Consider the following 12,803-nt stretch of genomic DNA (forward strand, 5'->3'; position numbering starts at 1 on the left):
CCCTCACCGCCTTCCTGGCTCAGGCTGGTCAATGCCCTGGCCATCCTTGAGCTGCAGTAAAAGCCTTGGTTGTGTGCACACAGGCACAGATGGCCTGCCTGGCTTAGGATCTATCAGGACAGGCAGGCAGGCAGCTCGGTAGGCACATAGCCCCCATACCCACTACAGCTCGTCCTGCCCAGCACCCCTGGTGTGGTCACAGGACACTCCTCAGGAGGCCCTGGCCATACTCCAACCAGAAGGTGCCCACCCACACCTCAGCTTGCTCATCAGAAGCCCCCATTCTCACTCAGCCAGGCCTCGTGGCCATCTAGGTACTGACCCAGCCTTCCTCTGGCCAGGCTTGTTCTCAGGGGTCTCAGTGAGTGCTCCCTTCTTTCTGGAGGGGAACTGTCCTGGGCCAGATCAAATTACATCAAGTCCCTCCTGCTTTGGGACCCCCAATGTACCTGGGAGCTTCACTTGACACGTCTGACCTGCCTGGACTTGCCCTGTGCTTTGGTTGTCCACTCTGCCAGCCTGGCCTCAGAGGCTTCCTGGGGATAGGGTGAGACCAGCAAGGCCCAGGAAAGAGCTTTCCAGGCAGCACTCGTGCTCCAGGCAGCCTGCCCCCAGCTGGCCACCTCCGCAGACTGCTGGGGCCAGGGCAGACACACACTGTCAGACACCCTGCCTGGCCCCGGAGTCCTGCCTCTGCCTTCCGAGACAAACCTTCCCCACGCCCAGACAGGCCGAGGGCCAGGTCCTGCAGGCACCCTGCCAGCTCTGCACCATGAGGGTGAGGTGGGTCCCAGACCACACCCAGAGCATGCCACAGCCCTCACGCCCCTCCTTCCCTGCTGGCCACTCACAGCTCCCTTCATGCTCCCCCAAGGGAGCTGGCGTGGCACCCCTCCCCAACACACACACACATACACCCCCTGCAAGGTGGGACCTTCTCTCAGTCTGTGGGCCTGCCGGGGAAGCTGACCTGAACCGCCCACCCCAAGAAATGATGAGCAAAGAGCTGGGCCCCCAGTCTCCAAAAGGGGAAGGGACCTGAAGAGAATGCCACCCCCCCACCTTGTCCATGAGGGAGGTGGCCCCCCAAGGCCCAAAGCTCCCCAGCAGGGTGGGCACAAAGGGTCTCAGGGACCAGTTTCACTTCTCCAAGATGGGTGCCAGCATCAGAGCCACCACTTAATTTTGTCAAGTTTAACAAGATTTAGATGTCATCTAACCTATCATTTCACAGAAGAGATTCTGATGCCCACATCTGATAGAAAACCACCTAGAATAGCAACCGGCTTCTCCAGTTGAATGCATGTTGTCTTTTGGTCTTCTCATTCTGAAGGCCATCCATGAAAATTCATCACAGAGCAGATCTGGAGAGCCTCAACCCCTGGCCCGCCCCTCTGCCTGCATGGGGAAGAGAGGACAGAGGCGGGGCCACAGACCAGGCCCCTCTAGCCCCCACACCAGGAGCACACACAGAGGACTCCGGTCTCCTGGTCTGGGCTGTGGCAGCCTACACAGGCGCTCAGCCTCCAACTCTGATAAGCCACCTTCTTGAAGCCCCGGTGCCCTCTGGACCCCTATACAGTGCTGCTTGCTGGGAGCTGCCTGAGGGCAGTCTCTATGTGAACTTAGGCAGGTCCTTGGGTGGCCCTAACGGCCTCCTCTGAGAGAAAGGAGGTGCCTAAGGTGACCTTAAGGAGTTCCAGGGCCCCACTGCAGTAGGCGCCCCATCCTAGGACAGTCTCCACTGGGGGAGCTGCAGTGCCCATGAAGGCCAGGAGAGCTCGTGGAGTCCCACCAAATGGCCACCACACCACACCCAGGCCGAGGGGGGCTAAGCAGGGCGGCTCCCACCTCAGTCCACAAATCCTCCCCCAAGCCTCCCTGGAATGTCAGAGATAATCTGGGCAATTTTTTCCAGTTTTCAGCTCCATGCCCAGGCAAGTGCACAGAATTGCGGGACCGAAGTGGGAGGAGCCTCCTGGAAGGAGAGTGGCCACTGCCCCCATTCTCTCAGCCCACACCACCGGGCCATCCCCACAGACTGCTGAGAGCACTGCTGGACACCTGGCCTTGGGGACGGGAGGCCCAGTGCCCAGACCCTGGCCCAATGTGGACAGATCCCATGCGGGCCTAAGTGCCTTAGCAGCCCCTCCACATCCACTACCACACCCCTCCTCCAGCAGGTCCCTGTCATCATCCCCATTTTCCACGTGGGGAAACTGAAGCCATACCTAAATCCAGAGTCCCCTATTAACCCCTCCATCATCCTGCCTCTCATGCCCACTCACAGCAGCTGTGTGAGAATTAGGGGTGCTGCGACAAGAGCCCAGAGCCCACGAGGGGCAGTAAGTGTCACTCTACTGGCCCAGAGACAGGGAGGAAGAGATGAAGGGGCCTGCCTTCCCTCTGGTTCTAGGGGCTTCACACCCCTGTCGTGCTGGGCTTGTTGGAGTCAGTTCCTATAACTTGCAATCAAAAGAGTTGGTTTTTGTTGTGAGGAAGATTAGCTCTGAGCTAACATCCATGCCAAGCCTCCTCTTCTTGCTGAAGAAGACTGGCCCTGAGCTAACATCCATGCCCATCTTCCTCCACTTTATGTGGTACGCTGCCACAGCACGGCCTGATGAGTGGTGCGACAGTGCACGCCTGGGATCTGAACCCGGGCCGCCAGCAGCAGAGCACGCGCACTTAACCGCTAAGCCACGGGGCAGGCCCCCAAAAGAGTTGGTTTTATCTGAGGCATTATCTATAATAGCAAAAAATGGGCAACTACCTAGATGCCCTCCCTCTGGGATGAGTAGCGGGGGTCCTCATTCCATAGAATAACACACAGACACATCCATTAACAGGATGAGGTCATCTAGATGTCGTGAGCGAGGGCCTGTGAGGAGTTCACAGAAACTCCAATGCAGAGCTGACACCGTCCTGGTGGAAGGTGGGCTGTCATGGACACACGCTGGTTTACTTGCACAAGCAGGGAAGGCGTGGGGGCGGGGACTGTGACGCGGGACTCATGGGGCAGCAAGGGCACGCAGCCAGGGGACATGCTTAACCTCCTTTGAGGGCGGACCCCTGTACCCATCCCACGCTCTCACCCACCCCCACCCCAGCTTGGCTCACCTTGGAATTTTGTCAACACGGCGTGTCCTGACCCCTGCAGGCACAAATGCCCCACAGTGGCTTCTCGGGCAGGCAGAGGCCAGACACCAGATGCCGAGGGCACTGCTGTCCCAGCCTGTCCCTTCCACTAGAGGACAAGTGTGCTGAGGGCACGCTCCCTGCCCGTCTCCTCAGCCATGTGCCGGCACCTGGAAGAGGGCCCTTCGGTCAGTGTTTGTGAAGGGCCAAGGGGGCAAGGCCAGGTGCAGCTCAGTGCAGCCAAGGAGTGGATGTGCTCAGGCCCGAGGTGCCCTGTGGGGCACATCCAGTCAGGGAAGGAGCCAGGCACCTGGAGACCCTCCAACATGACAAGTGCAGCACCAGGCTGTGAAGACGTGGCCTGCTTCACAACGGGCACTTGACTGGCATGCATGCTCTGGTCACTCAACAAGCTCTCCTCACTCCCCTGCTCTACCTGGCTCTGCTCTGGGGACAGGGTCGTGGGACAGGAGGGCCAAGAGGACAGGCCCTGCCCTCAGCAGAGGAGGCTGAACTTTACCCAGGTGGAGCCATGCCCCGCGCGCTCTGTGCTCTCAATCCCACCCCGTGCATGGGGTCCATCCACTCCAAGGTTTGTGGTTCTAAGTTTTTGGCCCTTGGCAGAGTAACAGTCCACTACGTGACCATACCCCCATTGATGCAGCCTTCTACCTTTGAGGGCCCGGGGCAGTTCCGGCCTGGGCCTGTGATGGACAGGCCACTGTGAAGGCCCTGTACGCAGACCCTGGTGCACACCACTCAACCACAGGCTATGTGATACGAATCACCAGATGCTGCAACTGCTTTCCAAAGGGGTTGTACCAATTCACCTCCCAACAGCAGTGGAGGAAGGTTCCAATTGTTTTATGTATCTACTTGTTTTATATAAAACGTTCTTTTTGTCAATCTGGTGTAAGGGCAGTGGTACATCCCTACGGTCAATTTGCATTTCTCGGAGCATTAACCAGGCGAGGCATCGTCCCAAAGATAGTATCTTCTAAAAGCATGATAGTTTGCATCATATTTAGGTCTGTAATTCACCGGGAGCTGATGTTTCTGTATGGTGTGAAGGAGGGGTCTGTGATTTTAAAATATGCCCACAAATTATTTGATACTCCTCCCTTCAAAAGATGAAGGCTAATTCCCCTCATCTTAAGTGTGGGCTGCACTTTGTGACTCGCTTATAATGAACAGAGCATGGCAAAAGTCACAGCGTGTGATGCCCAAGATCAAGATGTGAATGAAAGCCACTGTGACTTCTCCCTGCTCTCTCTTAGATCACTCCCGTTGGGGGAAGCCAATGCTAGGTCACAAGGACACTCAAGCAGCCCTGTGGAGAGAGCCTCACGGCAGGGAACTGAGGCCTCCCACCAACAGCCATGAGGGAGCCATCCGGGAAGCAGGCCCTCCAGTCCCAGTCGAGCCTTCAGATGATGTGTGACTGCAACCACATGGGAGACCCCGAACCAGAACCATCTGGCCAAGGCGCTCCTGGATTGCTGACCCACAGAGACCGTGAGATAACAAATGTTGTTTTAAGCCACTACATTTGGGGGCAATTTGTTACACAGTTAATACATAACTAGTACAGGCTCCAATTTAATTTTTCTTCCATATTGATATCCAATTGTCCCAGCACCATTTATATAAAAGCTGCTTCTCTCCACACTGTTCTACAGCGCCACCTTGGTAAAAAATCAAGTTCCCATATATGTGTGAGCCTGTTCTAGACTCTCAACTCTGTTCTTTGGTCCATTTGCCAATCCCTAAGCCTGTACCACAATGTCCTACCCACTGTGGCTTTATAACAAATCTATCTGTCTCCCAGCCCTCTTTGGGGGGCTAACTCCTACTCATCTTCTTGTCTCAGCTTCCTTTCTGAACTTTCACATAAGGCCTGTGTCCTTTCTCAGGAATCTCAATACTCCCTAAACTTCCCTTAGCATAACACTTAGCAGTAGAACCATATGAAATTGAACTTATTCCACAGTTTTTGACCTACAAAAATGAAATTTCATTTGGGTCAGTTACAACTGCCTAGCTGACAATCCTGTGAGGGAGGGAGAGCCAAGACATTGGCAGGTTTACGCACATCACACTTCCAGCCTGCTCAGCACCTGGGGCAGAGCAGGCACTGGAGATCTGTGTGGACCACATGAGGGAGGGACGGCCTGCGAACTCCACCGCCTGTGAGGGGCTGGAAAATCTGGGAAGGCCTCTTCCCAGAACTCAGGGGGATCCAAATATCCCTCCTCAATTTCCTTTCCCTTTGCCACCCAGTTCCTAATAAATCTAATAAACTAACTCACAGCAAGGTGTCAGAAGCCTAGCTGTCCTAATGACAGAAGCCACGCAGCCAGAGGCATCTGCATTTGAAAAGAGACTCACTGAGCACTGAAGATAAAAGCCAGCCCTTGGCAAGGAGAGAGAAAGGACAGAGGGCTTCCAGTGGCCCTGGATGACACCTTCCTAGAGGCGGGGGCAAAGGCTCTGCTTTCCGAGCATTGCCACATCATCATATTGCCACATTGTGACATTTAGCCTCATTTGGCCTCGTGACTCTAATGGGCCATGATCCCACTGCGTAGATTTGGAAATTAAGGTCTGTCAAGTACAACAGTGTCAAAACCAAAATAACAAAAGCGGGTTTTGGAGAGGACAGTGTTGTAACCCTGGGTCTGCTCTGACTCAAAACTCACTCCCCCACACAGACAATGCCCCTCGGTCTTGGGGGAGCAGTCATAAGCGGACCTGGGGACCTGCCAGCAGCACAGGGCCCTGGGAATTACGGAAGGAAGAAGCACTTGGGCCACACAGCCTTAGAACAACAGACATGCGGGGTCTAGATGACCACTGAGCACCCACACGTACCCACACTGAGACCCCCTAGGACGAGAACTAGAGGGGCGACGGAAAGGAAGAGAGTCCACGGTTGGTTTAAAAATTCCTAGAGGGCCGGCCCCGTGGCTTAGCGGTTAAGTGCGCGTGCTCCGCTGCTGGCGGCCCGGGTTCGGATCCCAGGCGTGCACCGACGCACCACTTCTCCGGCCATGCTGAGGCCGCGTCCCACATACAGCAACTAGAAGAAAGTGCAGCTATGACATACAACTATCTACTGGGGCTTTGGGGGAAAAAATAAATAAAATTAAAAAAATAAATAAATAAATAAAAATAAAAATTCCTAGAAGTTGGAGGGAAGAATAGCAGGAGCCACAGAGCAGAGACGACTGCACAGGGGAGGTGTCCAGGAATGACTGAGGTCAGAATAATTCAAGGACATGATAAAGAGGACTGGTCACACAAACACAGCAGAATCCCCGTGAACTTGAAGCCAGCCAAGAATGCTGTTCTTCTAGGGGTGCAGGAGTTGGGACACTGGACCACAGGTGAGGAAACATAGTTTGCACATGTCATCTGGCTCTGCAGACAGAAAGACTGATATGGTCTCCAACTTCTGCACCACAGGACTGTGAACTATGGTACAGAATAGAATGTAACTCTATCAACCACGTAGCGTAAAAGTGAAGGCATATTCTACCTTCGGGTATATAAGCAAAAGGACTAAAAACTGGGACTCAGATCCTTGCATATCCATGTTCACAGCAGCATTATTCACAACAGCTAGAAAGCGGAAACAACTCAGATGTCCACTGACAGACAAACAGAGAAACAAAGTGGGGTCTATACATACAATGAATGGAATGTTCAGCCCTAAAAAGGAATGAAATTCTGATACATGCTACAAATGTATCAGACAAAAGGACACATATTGTATGATTCCACTTCTATGAGGCACCTAGAGACAGAAAGTAGAATGGTGGTTGCCAGGGGCTGGGGGAGAGAGAATGGGAACTGTTTAATGGGGACAGAGTTTCTGTTTCAGGTGATTAAAAAGTTCTGGAAATGGATAGTGATGATGGTTGCACAACACTGTGAATGTACTTAATGCCACTGAATTGTACCTAAAAATGGTTACAATGGTAAATTTTATATGATGCACATTTTACCACAATTAAAAGAAAAAAAAGTAAAGGCATAGGTGACAGGGGGAGGAAGGGGAGGAAAGGATGCAAGGCCACACCTCCCCCAGAGAAGCAGGGCCAGGCCCGGGGTCGACCGCTGAGCAGGGACGCAGGTTTGCCCAGGCAGTGGGGAAGTGCCCAAGTGGCCTGTTTTCAATAATCACACGACTGGTGGTAAAACTGGTATTTTTACCCCAAGACTATTACAGACTTATTGTGAGATGTAGCAGATAAGTAATTCATACTTAGTACTTGTAATACCACAATTCTATCATCCAGGGTCACTGAGAACCAGGATTCTTGGTACAGGAGAGAAAAGATACAAACATAAGAGCAAGGAGGTGAAGTAAAATTCCTGTAGTCCTAGATTTGAACTGCAAGTATCAATAAAAATTTGTAATGTTATTTAATTTAAAACAAACTTCCTTCCTACTTCTGTCCACTGAAAAGACCTAGAAACAATGACCAACCCAGCAGCAACAAGCACTCCAAAAGCCCAGGGTGAAATCTCCAAAGGCTTTTTCCCTCATAAACATCCTTGGAGACACGACTGATTCCAGGCCTGGGGTAGGAAATGTCCAAGATTAACCTGGAACCTCTTTTTTTTTGTGAGGAAGATCAGCACTGAGCTAACATCCATGCCAATTCTCCTCTTTTTGCTGAGGAAGACTGGCCCTGAGCTAACATCCGTGCCCATCTTCCTCCAATTTATGTAGGACACCGCCACAGCATGGCCTGACAAGCGGTGCATCGGTGCGTGCCCGGGATCCGAACCCAGGCTGCCAGCAGTGGAGCACACACACTTAACCACTACGCCACGGGGCCAGCCCCTAACCTGGAACCTCTTGTCACACCAGACAGCAAGAGAGCCATCAAAGACTACGGGGGCCATGTCAGAGCTGCCAAACATGGTGCAGATGAAACCAAGATGACAACTGCGATGGCCTGAAACATAGCAAATCTATATATATTCATATCCCTGAGTTCACAACAATACTGAAAACACGAGACAAAAACCTCACTGCTAGGGAATACTAACCCATTATTTTGAAAACTGAAAAATAAGAAAGAATTGATCATTAACACTGCTTTTCCTATATGAACTGTATCAAATACCTGATGTGGTAAATTTTTATCAATCACAAAAAGAGAGACTACTGGACATTGTGCTACACAATGGAAGAACAACCACTGCCTATAAACCAGTCTTCCTAAAAAATAAAAAAATTTGGCAGCCCCTTGGCATAGCAGTTAAGTGCACACACTCCGCTGCTGGCGGCCCAGGTTTGGACCCCGGGCACGCACCGACGCATCGCTTGTCAGGCCGTGCTGTGGCGGTGTCCCACATAAAGTGGAGGAAGATGGGCATGGATGTTAGCCCAGGGCCAGTTTTCCTCAGCAAAAAGAGGAGGACTGGCATGGATGTTAGCTCAAGGATGATCTTCCTCACAAAAAAAAAAATTAATTAAAAAAAAATAGCGGCCGCCCCATGGCTTAGCGGTTAAGTGCATGCGCTCTGCTACTGGCAGCCTGGGTTCGGATCCCGGGCACGCACCGACACACCGCTTGTCTGGCCATGCTAAGGCAGCATCCCACATATAGCAACTAAGAAGGATGTGCAACTATGACATACAACTATCTACTGGGGCTTTGGGGAGAAAAAGGGAAAAAAAGGAGGAGGATTGGCAATAGATGTTAGCTCAGGGCCGGTCTTTCTCAGCAAAAAAAAGAGGAGGATTAGCACGGATGTTAGCTCAGGGCTGGTCTTCCTCACAAAAACAATAAAAATAAAAATAAATAAAAAAATAAAAATAAAAATAATTAGAATCTGATCAAGGCTTGATTCAACTACCAATTTATATGAAATACATGGGATAGAGAACAGGTTAAATGACACCACAGAAATGTAATCAGAAAAAAACATAATGTGGGAAACCATAAAAACCAAGTGAGGGCCGGCCCTGTGGCTTGGTGGTTAAGTGCGCGCGCTGCGATGCTGGTGGCCCGGGTTCGGATCCCGGGTGCGCATCGAGGCACCACTTCTCCGTTTATCCTGAGGCCGAGTCCCGCATGCAGCAACTAGAAGGATGTGCAGCTACGACATACAACTATCCGCTGGGGCTTTGGGGGGAAAAAATAAAATAAATAAAATCTTAAAAAAAAAAAAAAAAAAACCAAGTGACTTAGGTGTTTCTTCAGAAAATAAACTGAATAGGAAAAAAAATGATGGTTGGGAACTTATATATATTTAAAGAGGCTTAACAGACATTTGCAATGCGTGGACCTTTTTTAAATCCATATTCAAACAAATCATAGAAATATAACAGTGAAATTTATGAAACAACTGGATATTTGAACACTGATTATATTAAGAAATTACAGATAATTTGTTTAGGTATACTAATGGTATTATGGTAATATATCTTTGAAAGTATTGCTTTTAGGGCCGGCCCCGTGGCTTAGTGGTTAAGTGCGCGCGCTCCGCTGCTGGCAGCCCGGGTTCCGATCCTGGGCGCACACCGACGCACCGCTTCCCCGGCCATGCTGAGGCCGCGTCCCACATACAGCAACTAGAAGGATGTGCAACTATGACATACAACTATCTACTGGGGCTTTGGGGAAAGAAAAGGAGGAGGACTGGCAATAGATGTTAGCTCAGGGCCAGTCTTCTTTGGCAAAAAGAGGAGGATTAGCATGGATGTTAGCTCAGGACTGATCTTCCTCACAAAAAAAAAAAAAAGAAAGAAAGAAAGTATTGCTTTTAGAAATACATACAAAAATATTTACAGAGTGAATGATATATTTGAGATTTGCTTCAAAATAATATAAAAGATACAAATGAAACAAAACTGGCATGAGTTAATAACTGTTAAAGTTGGTGGGGAATATATGGGGATCATTATATTATTCTGTCTACTTGTATAGATGTTTGAAATTTTCCATTAATAAAAAGCTAAAAAAAAAAAAAAAATTCATTCACCAAGATAGACCATGTGCTACAACATAATACAAGATTCAATAAGTTTACAAGGAATGAAAGTACACAGTATGTTCACTGACCACAACGGAATGAAATTAGGAATCAATAACAAAAAAAATCTGGAAAAATTCCCAAATATTTGGAAACTTAAACGCATACTTCTAAATAACCTACAGGCTAAGGAAGAAATCAAAATGGAAATTAGAACACATTTTGAACTGAACGAAAATGAAAACGTAACATATCAAAACATGTGAGATGCAGTTAAAGCAGTGCTTAGAAGGAAATTTCTGGGCCGGCCCTGTGGCTTGGTGGTTGAGTGCGCGCGCTGCGATGCTGGTGGCCCGGGTTCGGATCCCGGGTGCGCATCGAGGCACCACTTCTCCGTTCATCCTGAGGCCGAGTCCCACATACAGCAACTAGAAGGATGTGCAGCTACGACACACAACTATCCACTGGGGCTTTGGGGGGAAAAATAAAATAAATAAAATCTTTAAAAAAAAAAAAAAAAAAAAAAAGAAGGAAATTTCTACCTTTGAATGCTTAAGTAAGATGAAAGGTCAAATCAATGACCTAAGCTTCCAATTTAAGAAGCTAGAAAAAGAGGAGAAAATTAAACCCAAAGTAAGTAAAAGGAAATACTAATAAGAGCAGAAAATAATGAATAGAAAATAAACAAATAGAGAAAAATACTGAAACTAAAAGATGTTTCTTTGAAAATATTGATAAAATTGATAAACTGTTGCTAAACTGATCAAGAAAAAAGACAAAAATTACCAATATCATGAATGAAAAAGGAGACATCACTACAGATCCTACAGACCATTAAAAGGATAAAAATGGGAATGTTCTGAACAATTTACTCAACAATTTAGGTCAGGGGTCAACAAACTACAGCCTGTGGACTAAATTTGGCCCACCATCTGTTTTCGTAAATAAATAAAGTTTTTTTTTACAATACAGCCATGCTCATTTGTTTATGTATTGTCTCTGGCTGTCTTGTGCGACAATAACAGAGTTGAGTAGCTGCAACAGAGACCACGTGGCCTGAAAAGCCTAAATAATTTACTATTTGGCCCTTTATAGAAAAAAACTGCTATGCTTGACAAATAAATGGGCAAATTAGCCAAATGAAACAAATTATCAAAAGGAGCTCAAGAAGAAATAGAAAACCTGAATAGCCCTATATCTATTAAAGAAATTAAACCTGCAGTTAAAAACTTTCCCACAAAGAAACTCCAGGCCCAGATGGCTTCACTGGTAAGCTACACCAAACATTTAAAGAAGAAAAAATAGGTGCCAACCCCATGGCCTAGTGGTTAAGTTTGGTGCACTCCACTTCAGTGGCCCAGGTTCAGTTCCCGGGCGCAGACCTACACCACATGTCAGCAGCCGTGCTATGGCGGAAACCCATATAAAAATAGAGGAAGACTGGCACCAAGGTTAGCTCAGGGCAAATCTTCCTCAAACGAAGAAAAGAAAAAGAAGAAGATTGGCAACAAATGTTATCTCAGGGTGAATCTTCCTCAGCAAAAAGAACCAAAAAAAAAAAGAAAGAAAGAAAGAAAAGAAAAAATACCAAATGTACAAAAGCGCTTTCTGAAAATAGAAGAGGAAGAAACACATCCCAACTCATTTTATGAGGCCAGTATTACCCTTACTCCAAAACCAAAGACTTGACAAGAATACTACAGACTGATTTCTTCATGAATAGTTGCAAAAATCCTTTTAAAAATATTATCAAATTGAATCCAGCAATATATAAGAAGGATAATACATCAATACCAAGTGGGGTTTATTCAAGAATGCAAGGTTGGTTTAACGTTTTAAAAATCAACATAGTTTACTATTTAAAAAATACAATCAAATCAATAGAAGCAGAAAAAGCATCTGGCAAAATTCAACATCCACTCATGATAAAATAAATAAATAAAACTTAGAATACTAGAAATAGAAGGAAAATTCCTCAACCTATAAAGAGTATCTCCAAAAAACCTACAAGTAAATCATGCCTAATGGGATGATTCCTTCCCCCTAGGATTAAGAATAAGGTAAGGAAATCTACTCTCACCACTTGTATTCAACACTGTACTAGAGGTCCTAGCCAGCGCACTAAGGTAAGAAATAAGCTTACAGATTGGAAAGGAAGATGTAAAACTCTTTAGATGCAGAAGGCATGTAGAAAGACATGTAGAAAATCCTTAGGAATCTACAATAGGGCTACTAGAATAAACAAGCATGGCTGGCAAGGTTGTAGGATGCAAGGACAATATGTCAAAATCAACTGGATGTCTCTGTACTGGCAACAAACAACTGGAAAATGTAAAATGTTAAATATCATTTACAAAATTAGTATCACAAAGCATGGAATACTTTGATACCCCTTCAAAAGGCAGAGCCTAAGCCTCTTCCCCTTGAGTATGGGTGGACTTAGTTACTCACTTCCAACAAATAGGAAAAAAAGCAGAAATGATGAGACATGACTTAAAAGACTAGGTTATAAAAGGCAATGCAGCCTCTTGCTTTCTCTCTCTTGGGTCACTGGGGCTTGTAGACATTAGCTGCCCTGCTGTGAGACACTGAAGCAGTCTACAGAAAGGCCCACGAGTGAGGAACTGAGGCCTCCTGCCAACAGCCGCCTGAGGGAGCCACTTAGTAAACAG

General features: G+C 47.7%; 1 protein-coding gene across 1 annotated transcript in view; it reads right to left on the reverse strand.

Moving 5' to 3' along the window:
* The window catches only part of PPP1R16A (protein phosphatase 1 regulatory subunit 16A), a 33,397-nt gene that overhangs the window by 11,588 nt on the left and 9,006 nt on the right, over window positions 1–12,803 (reverse strand). The gene's annotated exons all lie outside the window — the stretch shown is intronic.

Source organism: Ceratotherium simum, chromosome 23 (assembly GCF_057802395.1).
Source record: "Ceratotherium simum simum isolate JZ-2026a chromosome 23, ASM5780239v1, whole genome shotgun sequence".
Taxonomy (NCBI): Eukaryota; Metazoa; Chordata; class Mammalia; order Perissodactyla; family Rhinocerotidae; genus Ceratotherium; species Ceratotherium simum.